General features: G+C 38.1%; 1 protein-coding gene across 1 annotated transcript in view; it reads right to left on the bottom strand.

Moving 5' to 3' along the window:
• Nucleotides 1-13,820, bottom strand: part of ALG10 (DIE2/ALG10 family) — a 287,661-nt gene that overhangs the window by 223,623 nt on the left and 50,218 nt on the right. The window lies entirely within an intron of this gene.

The raw sequence follows: 13,820 nt of genomic DNA, 5'->3' as shown, positions 1-13,820 counted from the left end.
GTAGTTGAGATACATCCCAAAATTGGGATTCTCTTGCCTAGCATGGAGGATTTTTGATGTACTAGCGGACCCAACATGCCCCCAGGCTGGCCTTGACACTACTTGATGGGCATGCCATGATCCAAGGCCCAGATGAGAATGGTCATCCTTAAGAAGATTGAGGAGGGCTTGTTGCACCTGATAGAGCCCTAACGCTAGAGAGAGGAGGAGGCACCACGTTGCTCACTTAACACCCATGGAAATGATGTGTGGCAACCGTAGTTGGATTATGGACCCTTGAAGTTGCTTTGATGCATGATTTGGGGATTTTCCTTAAATGAAGAATGATCATGATGCTTGGAGGCATTCTTAGCCTTGTCTTTCCCTTGATGGAGCATTTGGAGCACAAAAAGAGCATGACATCATCAAATTTTTAGTGTTGCAGATCACACATGTGGGCTTATATTAGCAAATTATGATGTAAAGCTAGTGGGTTGGATTGTAACCCTAATTTACTTGTTGTCCACTCAAAACTCAAACTTGTGTAGGGGATTTTAGTTGGAATTTAAGTGAGATAGATCTAATATAAATAGTAACCTCACTCATTTGTACATCATCACTTGTGGATAAATCGCCTCTCTTAGAGATTTTGGCCTAGCCCTTGTACTTCGCTACTTTTTGGAGATGTGATTATTTGTGGATATTTAGCTATTGGAAACTAGTGCTTGTTGTGGAGATGTCATTTTGGGATAAAGAAGGCTTGTTTCTTGGATATATTGTGAGTACCCTTTTATTAAACATCTTTTATAATTATTGCATGTTTTGTTGCTAGGTTTTTCTCTATTCCATGTTTAAATGCTTACATATTTATGAAATACTTGGTTAATTTTTGCATGCTTTAATTTGTATCCTTGAACTTCCCTAGAGAACCTCCTAGAGAGCTTTTCTCTAGTAAATTTATCCCCGCATAAAGTGATAGATAGGGTTAGCAAGTGAAAACCTAGGGTTTTCCCCCTTACTCCCTTCAATGATTTGATATTTCCATGGTTAAATTCCCTTAAGACTCCATCACCCAAATAAATAGAAGGCACTAGCATCCATATTGATGGCCAAAAATCATTAAACTTTTACTTTCTCTCTCCTAAAATTTGGTCCCTTCAAATCAAGTCGTTAGGGTTAGGGTTTAAGGCTGAATTCAACTAAGGCATGAGCATTGAGCTGGTTCGAGGTAGTTATACCTTGTTGAGCCTTAAAATACCCAAATATAGCAATTTGCATGGTTGGAAGTACTTCCTTAGGGTTGTTGTCATCAACCCTACGCAATTCTAGGGCAAGAAAACCCTAATTCTGCACTAAGTCTTCAACTTAGGGTCACTTGAAGGTTTGTGGTTCCTATTATTGATCATCTCATTAAAGCAAACATTTTCTCTCTCTTGTATGCCTAATTGTGCTAATATTGAAGCATACATCAAAAACCCTAGGCTACAAGTCCATATTTATAGGTTGCTTCATAGATACACTACTCCTTATCTAATAGAGTTGAACCTTGGTCTTAGTCTAAGTACCTTGAGTAAGCTTATTGAAGTGTCATCTTTGAACCCTAGACCTAGAATATCCTTTGGCTAACCTAAACTAGGAAGCCTCCCGTGAGGTGAAATTTCACTAAAGAGCAGGAGGTGGATTGTTGAGGTGATAGTGGCATCCATCTCATTGTTGTTTCCTAGTCTAGCTTTTGCCTTGTGAGATATCTCACAAAACCTGCTAGATTTTGAGGCAACAGGGACCACAGGATATTGAAAGAGAAGATGAACGAGAAAAGCACAGAAAAAACAGCAATACTACATCAAGTGCTTTAACTGCAAATTCAAAATCAAGACACAAAACAACCTCAAGCTTAACATACTATGGAAAGAGAAACATACATTGGCCCAACTTAGGGCAAGTTCCATTGGTTAAGATGTGAAACGGGTATATGGAAAGAGACCTATGAAGAATGGAACGACAATACCTAAGAAGTATGTGGATCAGGGAAGATAGAAACAAAGCAGGACTTCCTTATCCATTGTGAGGCTAAGTAACCTAACACGTGGATTCAGGATTCATCGGATATGGGGATTCGAGTGTCGGATTCGGACACGTTGACCCCCTGGAACAGGACACGTTCGGATACGTTATATATTATTTTATTATAAAATATATATATATATATATATATATATTAAAAATTAGATATTTCTTACGCAAACTGTCATTAATGATACAAATTCATTGGCCCACGGGGCTTTGGATTGACGGTGAATGGGTGCGCTGTTAAGGCACTCCTTGCGATAGGTCACTGGTTCAATTCCCCGTGGGTACTTAGTTTAGTCTTAACCTAGAAAAAAAATGATACAAATTCATTGATTTCAAACATAGATCTTCATCTAGATGTAAGTTTTACTATTTAAAAAGTAAGTTAGAAACATTATAGCATGTATAGTACATACAAAATTCAAATACATGTCACATAAATGATAAATCAATGAATCATAAATGATAAATCATAATACATATTCAATTCATCAATGATCCAATAGGAGAAAGACAAGATAGTAAGATAAAGACACTGACAGTTGTAGCTTTCTCATTAAGTCATCAAAATCAAAATGTGTTACATAGGTAGTGCAATGCCAATGGCAAATAGAAATAGAAAATACAAAACAACTACAAGTATACAAGTCTCAAGGCAATAGGTAGCCCATGACTCATGAGTCATCAATCCTCATAGTCATCATCAAAATCAGCGTCGTTGTCCTCATCATCATGGTCACCACTGCTCTCCTCTGTATCCTCCACCTCCTTTGTATCCAAAGTCGTCTTTGCATCTGCTAGTGTGGAGGATGACCCCTCTACAATATCACCATCATCAAATCTAACAGGCTCTAGCACTGGATCATTGTGATCCATGTTGGGCCTTGGCCAATGCCAATTCAAGACTGTTGTCCAGACCCATATCATCAGGAATGACATCCCACATCTTTGTCTTTCCCTTCAACCACTCTTCCCTCTGCCTGTAAATAAGGCGAAGGTTGGTGTGCACATATACCATTGTCTCTGCCCTGGATTGCTCAAGCTTGCTCTTCTTAACACTATACAAATTCCCATATGTGCTCCAATTCCTCTTGCAACAAGAGAATGAAGTCACCTGAGAGTAGCCTCATGGATAACTGTTGTAGAGGAGGGCTTGTTGCCCCATGATTTGTCCACCAAGAATAGGGCTTCTTAGCCCCCTTGTCTCTAATCACATCATATCCTGCAAACCGACCAGTGCCAGTGGAAAACTCTACAAAGGCGTACTCCACCTCATCAAGCAATGCTCTATCCTAAAAACACCGCCTGAATACATCTTTCCTCCCCTGTGAGATTTCACCATCCATGTGAGGAGGGAATCTATGGGAAGGTCCACCATTCAAGCACTCATGGTTGTAGTATTTTGGGTTCAATGAGTGAGCCAAACAATGTAAACGTGTGCAATTCTTGTCCCATCTGCTAACAAGAATATCCTGTATAGTACCACAGAAGGCCTCTGGTGATGTCTCATACTCGGGGCACTCACTCTGTAGAATAATGCTCCTCACAGACTCAATCATGGAATCCCATCCCTCATAAACCTCTCCTAGGATGGGTTTGTCTATATCTGCAAATCGAAGCAAAGAAATGATATGGTCCATGATCTGAATAATTAGATCTACCCTCTCCCACCAAGCATCATCTAGCATTGTGTCCTTCACTCTTTTAGAGGCTAGTTGATCTGTCTTTCTCCAAAAAGACCAAAACTCTGAAATAACCATGGCCCCAAGAGCGGTCTTGACCTCCCTCAACCTCTTCAACATGATGAATGAAGAGGCAAACCATGTATCCGCAATCTTCAACAATGATAGATTGTTGTACTCCTTGTAGATAGTGAGGGCATTTGTATGATTTTGTACAAAGTTACGGATATGTCGTGCATCCTCAATAATGTTACCAATCCAAAGCACATCAGAAGCAATGGATTTTAGTGCTAAGTTCAATGAATGGACAATGCAAGGTGTCCAAAACACTTGTGGATATTTAGCTTCCACAATCATGCCAACAGCCTTGCAAACAAGTGCATTATCTGTAATGATTTGCACACAAGAATCAACACCTACATCTTCAATAACTTTAATAAACAACTCACCCATATATTGTGCATCCTTGTATTCTCCAAGTGTATCCACTGCTTTCAAGAAAACTGGACCATTCAAGGAAGACACCATGAAGTTGATGAGTGGGTGTCATGCTGGATCTGTCCATCCATCAGAAACAATGCTAACCCCAGATGTTGGCCATGATGCTTTAATAGGCTCAAGCATTTTTTGCACCTCTTTTTTTGCCTTTGTCAACAATGTGGTTCTAAGCTTCTCTGAACCAAGAGGCACATACCATGATGGAGACCCATGAGTTAGAGCTCGGCACATCTCAATAAATAGAGGTGAGCGTGCAACATTAAAGGATATGAAATTTTGATAGAAAGAAAAGGCAATGTTGAGATCAAGTTTTTCCCGTTTCTCTTTTTGAAAAATCTTGTCCATTGGACCAAGTGAAATTGTCTTTCTTTTTGTTGCTTGTCCCCCAATAGAACTCTCAAATGGAAATTTGTTGTTGCCTTTCCTCAAAAATGGAAGGGGGTCATCATTCTTGGTTATTTTTTATTTTGAAACCACATTTGCCATACCAATAGTGAATTCTTTTTCCATTTCTTTCCTCTTTGGTAAAGGAACTTGTGTACAAGCTCCAACTCCACAACCTGATAAAGCCAACAAATGGTCTTTCACACGAAAATATGTGCTTGTGAAAGATTGTGGCAAAAGTTGCATCTCCAATTCACATTGCCTCCTCCCTTCTCCCTGCTGCTTGGCCTATCCTCTCTTGTGACATATTTCCACAAGAGATATTTCTCAATGTTACCTTTAGGAGGAAGTCTTCCCTCAACATTACTTGTAGCAGGCTCTGATAAAATTGGGGGAGGAGGGGCATCTCCAATGGGGACTATTGTCGCACAAAATGTCTAGGCACCGCGAAAACGCTCAGATCGGGGGTAGTCACCCGGCTACGTGGGGTAGACCCTATGAAAAAATGAAATGAAGAAGAACTAGTTGGGAACCAACCAAATCGGGAGACACAGCGAGGTGATCAAGTACTTGATTAAGATTTAACAAGGCTTAGGATTTGATTAGATTTTAAATGATTAATACCAGTGCCTTATGGAGTCAACGATCTTGCTAGGGAAATGAAGACCAAGTAATTGATTAGCAATTATTGCTTAGATGAATGACTATCTTATATGAAATGCAGATCCTAAAACTTAATGTGAGATGCAGGAATCTTGGTTGATTTTAGTTAAATGCCTACTTAGATTGTGAATCCTTCAATCCTTTCTGTGTTGAGCCTGATTTTGTAGTAATTGGCAGAGAGAAGATCAGGAGAAGCACACTAAGGTGTGATTAACGATACCTCTCCTGAACTTCTAACATACTCGATGCCTCTGACGACTGCAAAGTCATTGTTTTAAGTACTATTAAAACAAGCTTCTCAAGAAAAGACAGATGGAGATCTATCTGTCTATCGACCAAGCTTATGCTTGGAAGTAAATTTTATCTATGCAAAGTTAACTTATATGCAAATGCACCGGAAGATGAGATGAAGTTAGACTCGAGGATGGGGAAACACTTGCGTTGCTAAAGCCCTCAATTACCCAAATGAGATGTTCGCTTTATTAGATGAAGACTTAAAAGATAAACTCTTGAAGATATTACAATTAAAACACCAGCTTATTTTAAATCTTCTTGATACAATTTAGCTCAAAGAGAACAAAAAACAACTTCTTTGCAATTCGTTATCAATGTCAACAAATGCTCAAAGTATACTTAGCTTGGGAAACAAAGATACACAATCTATTGTAATTCCACAACAAGATTCTTTAACAATCACTTGAAAAACATTTGTAAAATGTCTAGCATGTAACGAGCATTAAATAATCCAAGCAATGACGATAGATAGATGCAAGATATTCAACAGATGCATAATGTCTGGCAATTAAATTTCAAGAGATACAAATACTTTAAACAACCACGAAATTTAAATGCTAACCGATTTAGATCCTAGAATTGAAAGATTTATGCTTAGTGACCCAAATCTAGGAAATTTACCACCTTCCTATAGTTAAACTTAGGATATAAAAATTTAAGCACATTTAACTAAGGAAAAATTTTGATACCACACAAGTTTTTCTTTTAGATCTTAACCTTAGCACAAAAAGACACCAAGAAGAAATTTTAAATTGACAACTTAATTATTCCTTAGGTGAATTTCTCGATATGCTAAGCAAGACTAAATGTGACCAAAATAAATAAATAAAAAGATTTAATAATAATTTTTTAAATTTTTTATGGGCCAGGGGCCACATAAAAAATTTAAAACCTTTAAATGTGAAATTTATCTCGATTTAAAACTTTAGGATTTCTCAAAGTCAAATTAAAAATGAAAAAGAAGCCCCTTCTTCTTCCCCTTTTTTTTAAGTTTTTTATGTTTAGAACTTTTTTAAAAATTTTAGATTTTTTAGGACTTTTTTAAATTTTAGGATTTTTTAATTAAATTTTTGAATTTTAAATCAAAATGAAACAAACAAAAAAAAATCAAAGTCAAAACAAAGTTAAAAAAAGAAATAACATAAAATCAAAATCAGACTTTTGAACTTTTTTATGTTTTAGATATCAAACCTAATCTAAAAAATAAAAATAAAATATGCCAAACTTAAACCTACATATCTAACCCAACGCAACACTAGCATACAAGTAAAAAAAAGGAAATTGAATGCTTCTTGTTTTGTAGCTGCAGGAAGAACTCGATGGCGGGCAGGGATAGCTCGATTGAGGAGATGACGGAATGGAGCAGAACGCGAGGGAGCTACGTGAGAATTTTCTTGCAGGTTTTCGCGGAAAGGAGAGGAGTAATGGAAGGGTTTGGCAGCGATGGAGAGTTTGCGGATTAATGGGTGAAGCAGCGTGAGGAAGAAGGGACAACAGGTCGGTGGAGCTGAAGACGAGGGTTATATGCAGCGAATGAAAGCGTTTGAGGAGACCTGCGGGAAGGAGAGAACCACATGAAAGGAGGTTGCGGGCAAAGCGTGGACCGAACAACGAATTTCTTGAAATTTTTGAAGAGGCTGTGGGAATGGGAAGAGAAAAACGCAGGTATCGGACAACGAAGGCAAGGAGTTTAGGCAGAGATGGACGAAACCGAGGGTATGAGCAGTGCTTGATGGACAGAGCTGGACTGAGCAGATTTAAGAAGAAAGCAGCAAATGGAAAGACGCAGAGCTTCAGCCAGGATTTTTCTTCTCATGTAGCTGTGGGCCTCTCCAAAAAAAATTCGAAAATTCTTCAGCAAAACTGCAAAACGAAACTCCAGGCAGCAGACAAAATGGAAGGTCGTGGCCCAATAAAACCCAGAAATTTCCAGATCAAGTTGATATGTTTTAATTCAGATTTATAATCGAAACCCCTGTAAAATTATCTCCAGATTTAAAAAAAAATTAAGAAACCCTTGGACTGCAAAAATAATGCACCTGCAAAAGCTGGTTTTGAGGTCAGATCTTACCCTCCAGGGCCTAGATCTAGCTTCAAAATCAAACTTCACCTTCAAATCTGCAACATGTTCCTGAAAACACAAACACCCAGAATCCGGATATACAAAAAATAAATACAACCCCAGAAACCCAAGTCAAAAAAAAGTTAAAACCAAAAAAAAAATTACAAATCTATGCACAAGAATAGCAGATCTACCAGATCTGGCGAGTGCGAGTCCAACTCAGCTCCCAGATCTGATAATCTAAGGCTCTTAAAAGCCAGATTTATCAATTTAGCACAGAAAAATTTTGAAATTTTAAATTTAAAAGGGGTACTTCACCCAAAGCCCTTCATGCATCACCAATAAAATTTCTTATGATAAGCCCGGGATCAAATCAAGTTGGGCTCTTCAGAAAATACGAATCGGGAGTTGGCTGGTCCAACTGAAAACTTCCCCGAACGCCCGATGATCTAAAAAAAATCAAGAATTTCCTACACAACTCAGTTCAACCATCAACATAGGGCGAGAAAACGATAATAAAATTCAGATCTAATAGAGATACCTGCTATTATATTCAAAACTTAAATTACCATTCAAACCCCAGCGATTGAGCAAGATACCTGTGCTCAAATCACTCTTCAGAAAGCTATCATCAATGGCTAAAAGGAAATCTATGCATGAAAATAACACATCTTACAACATTTCCACAAAGAGTAACACCAGCAAAAATTAACCCCAAAGTCTTTCTTTATTGCTCATAAAAAAGATTACAAGAGAGCTTTCACTTAGCACACGACTCAAAGATCGAATCATCTCAACTGACAACTGACCTCCTATTTAAAGATAAATCTTCCAACGGCTAGTTCGAGTGATCCTTGTCAAAGTAATCTCGACCGTCGATGAGAATTAAAATTTATTTTAATCTCATCCATCGAAATATTAAATTCTTGAGGAAATTCGAATTTTTTAATTAAATGCATTTTAATTAACTCAAAAATAAAAAATTTGAGTTAATTTCCTCAAAAATTTGACTTTGATTTAGACCCCAGGGACCAAAGTCTTAAAATTTAGCAAAATAATTAATTTACCTTAATCCTGGAACCTTTTAAAATTTGAATTTTAAGGACCCACGAATTTTGCCTTTGGAAAATTTAAATTTACCTAGGACCTATAATTAATTAAATTTCTGGCTTAGGATTTTAATTAATTTTTGGCCAAAAAATTTAATTAATTAACCTCTGAGGGGATAAATTATTTTTCCAACCCTCAAGACACTTTATATCATTATTTTCATATCTTTTACATCACAAGGGGGAAAACCCATCTAAAATAGACCCTCACAAACTAACCATTTCTGCGACACAAATATAATCTAGCAAACTAAGCAATTTGTAATAAAATAACCTGACCAAATAGTTAGAATTATTCCCAAATCACTTTTACACAGACTTGATCTATAACACTAGGACTCGCCTAAAATCCTGGTGACAAAATTCATTCCAGCTTTGGGGTAAGGCTGAAGGAAAACTCTGTCGAACATCCGAGAATGGATCGGAGACAAAAAACCTCCCAGAATGTTGATCGTTACTAGTAAAATAGGTTTACCTAGGCAATTACATACATGACACAGACCCGCTGAGACTATTTACATCACATACATGCAAAATGGGTTTACATTATAACATGACAATCAGGCCGATGATGATAGTTGGACGACGCGGACACATCGATCAAGTGCTATCCCTTTTGCGAAAAAAGGGGGTGTACTGCTATGGGTCGTTGACACGTAGTGGTCAACAGGGACATTCTTCCCCTTCCTTTACACCCTACCTGTTGCCCTTGATTGAGCCATGAATACTGTAAAAAAAAATAAACAAAACATATACAAATTTGTAAAAGAAATGCATATACAAACTGTTGTAATACAAATGCAAAAAAAATAGAGAGGAAATGCACTTACTTGTTGCTTGAATCTCCTTGAAAATGCTCCACTCCTTGAAAATGCTCCAAACCCTTGGCTCCTTGCTCCAAACTCCTAACAGCAAACCCACAGCTCACCTATTGCAAAATAAATGACACAAAATGATACAAATTAGAGGCATTTCCGCCCTTTTATGGCCGCGCGGGTCCCGGTTTGCCGGATTCGTGTCTGGATTTCGTGACACGATGTGTCCGAACAGGACACGATCCGGATTTAGATCGTGTCCCATTCGGACACGACGTGTCACGAAATCCGGACACGAATTAGGTCGAATCGAATCCGATTCGACGGATTCGGACACATGGCCCTCAAACAACGAATCCGGTTTCAGTGTTGTGAGGTGTACAGATGTATCATATCAAGATTTCAGGCCCTAGGTAACTAATGTCCTTATGATCTCAATCAAGCAAGTAGATTGTTGAATTTTGTTAACGCTGAAATTAATTTTCAACCATAGCATCAATCAAACATCGCTAGAAATTAAACAGCAGAAGCATAAAAATTAATTTCTGTCACACAGGTAATTACTATTTCAAATCAGCTTTTATTCATTCAAAAAACTTTCACGAAAACATCCACACGCTGCCCAATAAAAACAGAATCCATTGATACCAAAAATGCCCTGAACTGAGCTTGTACATCCTGCTGAAAAACCCAAAAACAGCAAAAGACTACTGTAAGATCTGCAGGACAGCTGGTATGGTCTGTCCATACAATTCTATTGACCTGTACAAACATGTCTTTATGACTAAATAGAGTTCCATAAAACTGTACAGACTGCTGTCCATACTGCATGGTGCCCAAGCATGCCTCTTCCTTGGCTTCATGCTCTCTCTCTCGCTCTCAACTACTCAAATGTGTGTAACAGCCTTTATCTTGTCTTATCTTTATATTTTTAGCGAAAAATCTATTTTAAGTAATAAGATTACTCCTGGTCTAAGTACAATTTTAGAATCCACTGTTAAAAATAAGGCTTTCACTTTTTTACTAAAATGAATTACAAATTTGAAATTAGAATTATATTTTTCCAAAATTAGAGTTACTTTTTGAGAATATCTTGAACTACTTCTCCCATGTTCACACTAAAAATATACAAAAGTTCCTATCTGAGCTATAATTCTCAGCACCCCTTCTTAGTGAAAAAGAAATTCTACACCAATCCAAGTTTGTCTCTCAAAATCTAAAACTTCCCTTTTGCCAAGGGCTTGGTCAAAATATCAGCTACTTGTTGACTCGAGGGAATATGCCAGGGCTTCATTGCTTCCACTTGAATCTTGTCTCATATGAAGTGACCTCTGCTCTCTCTTGAGCTAAGTGTCACAGAAGTCTGTGTCTTACCAAACCAGGATATCATCATTGATCCCAAGCTAAAGCAATGGCTTGAGGTGCTCTTCATGTTTGTTGCATTGTCTGCCGCTTCATCATTTCCAAGATCTCTCAAGACATACTCTTTTGTGCCCCTCAATGTCTAAGTGGACCGTCAAGATCTCCTAACAGAAGTAGAAGGGGTTCTTGTCTCCCCTCTTCACCTAAATGTTGTTGTAATGCCCTAGAAATCAGTGGTGACCCGGCTCAATCTTCAGAGCTTCCTACACCTCATCCTCTGTCACTAGGTCTAGAATCTTCGTAGACCTATCCTTACTGCTTGTGAAAGCAACCATGGCATGCTTTCCAAGCATGCACCCCCTACAAACACCATGTTTCTCAATACTGAACTTTGAAAGACCAATGACTATCTCCCTCAAAATTGGCAATGCCCCCATCCTCTTGTGCCACAACTTGCAGAAGAGATCATCAGGATTTAGATCGTGTCCCATTCGGACACGACGTGTCACGAAATCCGGACACGAATTAGGTCGAATCAAATCCGATTCGACGGATTCGGACACATGGCCTTCAAACAACGAATCCGGTTTCAGTGTTGTGAGGTGTACAGATGTACCGTATCAAGATTTCAAGCCCTAGGTAACTAATGTCCTTATGATCTCAATCAAGCAAGTAGATTGTTGAATTTTGTTAACGCTGAAATTAATTTTCAACCATAGCATCAATCAAACATCGCTAGAAATTAAACAGCAGAAGCATAAAAATTAATTTCTGTCACACAGGTAATTACTATTTCAAATCAGCTTTTATTCATTCAAAAAACTTTCACGAAAACATCCACACGCTGCCCAATAAAAACAGAATCCATTGATACCAAAAATGCCCTGAACTGAGCTTGTACATCCTGCTGAAAAACCCAAAAACAGCAAAAGACTACTGTAAGATCTGCAGGACAGCTGGTATGGTCTGTCCATACAATTCTATTGACCTGTACAAACATGTCTTTATGACTAAACAGAGTTCCATAAAACTGTACAGACTGCTGTCCATACTGCATGGTGCCCAAGCATGCCTCTTCCTTGGCTTCATGCTCTCTCTCTCGCTCTCAACTACTCAAATGTGTGTAACAGCCTTTATCTTGTCTTATCTTTATATTTTTAGCGAAAAATCTATTTTAAGTAATAAGATTACTCCTGGTCTAAGTACAATTTTAGAATCCACTGTTAAAAATAAGGCTTTCACTTTTTTACTAAAATGAATTACAAATTTGAAATTAGAATTATATTTTTCCAAAATTAGAGTTACTTTTTGAGAATATCTTGAACTACTTCTCCCATGTTCACACTAAAAATATACAAAAGTTCCTATCTGAGCTATAATTCTCAGCACCCCTTCTTAGTGAAAAAGAAATTCTACACCAATCCAAGTTTGTCTCTCAAAATCTAAAACTTCCCTTTTGCCAAGGGCTTGGTCAAAATATCAGCTACTTGTTGACTCGAGGGAATATGCCAGGGCTTCATTGCTTCCACTTGAATCTTGTCTCATATGAAGTGACCTCTGCTCTCTCTTGAGCTAAGTGTCACAGAAGTCTGTGTCTTACCAAACCAGGATATCATCATTGATCCCAAGCTAAAGCAATGGCTTGAGGTGCTCTTCATGTTTGTTGCATTGTCTGCCGCTTCATCATTTCCAAGATCTCTCAAGACATACTCTTTTGTGCCCCTCAATGTCTAAGTGGACCGTCAAGATCTCCTAACAGAAGTAGAAGGGGTTCTTGTCTCCCCTCTTCACCTAAATGTTGTTGTAATGCCCTAGAAATCAGTGGTGACCCGGCTCAATCTTCAGAGCTTCCTACACCTCATCCTCTGTCACTAGGTCTAGAATCTTCGTAGACCTATCCTTACTGCTTGTGAAAGCAACCATGGCATGCTTTCCAAGCATGCACCCCCTACAAACACCATGTTTCTCAATACTGAACTTTGAAAGACCAATGACTATCTCCCTCAAAATTGGCAATGCCCCCATCCTCTTGTGCCACAACTTGCAGAAGAGATCATTGTTATGCATCAAGGCTTGAATAGGTTAACCCTGCAACTTATGCAAATTACCATTTTCTATGTTGGAAAAGTAAATAGGTTCGGTCTTCATAATTATCTTTGTACTTGTATCAATTTGTATTTCATGTAAAAGAAGAAAAAGAATTTTATTTAAGCATGGGTTTCATGCTCAAGTCTAGGTTAAGCATGTTCTTCATGCTTCTAGGTTTTGTTGAAGTCAAAGAATTGAATTTGAGTCTCATTTGGACTCTTTGTAAAAAAAAGATTTTTTATTAAAAAGAGTCAAAAAGTCCTCCATAAGGCCAAGTTGGCCCTGGAGATGGTCAGGTCGATCTGCTCAACAGATGTGACCCTTCACAGTGACGAACAACTATATATTGGCACATGTTCTCCTTCATTTTGGGAAGAGAAGTTCGTGGATCTTTTGTGAAAGTCTCTGTGGTAGAGAAAGCAAGTTTTCTATGGTAGAAGATGTGAGTTTCCCAAGGCTGAACACCTGAAGAGAATGTGAGTTTCCTGAGATTAGAAGTTCTGAAAAAGATAGGAATTTATGTAACATATGACTTGAAGAGGAAGTGAATTCCTGAGGAGATATGCAAGCTACTAAGATTGTTTCCGTGATGACATTGCAAGCTAATGAAGGACTGTAATTACCATGATATGTGAGTTGATGAAGGACCCTAAGGACTATGATCTACGAGTTAAATGAGGATTACAAAGTTTGTAAAATACTAGCTACAAGAAGGACGAAGGATCACTGTGGGACAAGGCATCTTGTGACAAATTAGCTATCTTATTGAAGATGAATCATAACAGAGGATGGAGGGTTGACTTGGGGATCTTAT

Source organism: Pinus tabuliformis, chromosome 2_1 (genome assembly GCF_031772625.1).
Source record: "Pinus tabuliformis cultivar Carrire ecotype Pingquan chromosome 2_1, CPIR1, whole genome shotgun sequence".
Classification (NCBI taxonomy): Eukaryota; Viridiplantae; Streptophyta; class Pinopsida; order Pinales; family Pinaceae; genus Pinus; species Pinus tabuliformis.
The sequence above is the reverse complement of the archived record's forward strand: the minus strand, read 5'-3'. Positions and strand labels throughout refer to the sequence as shown.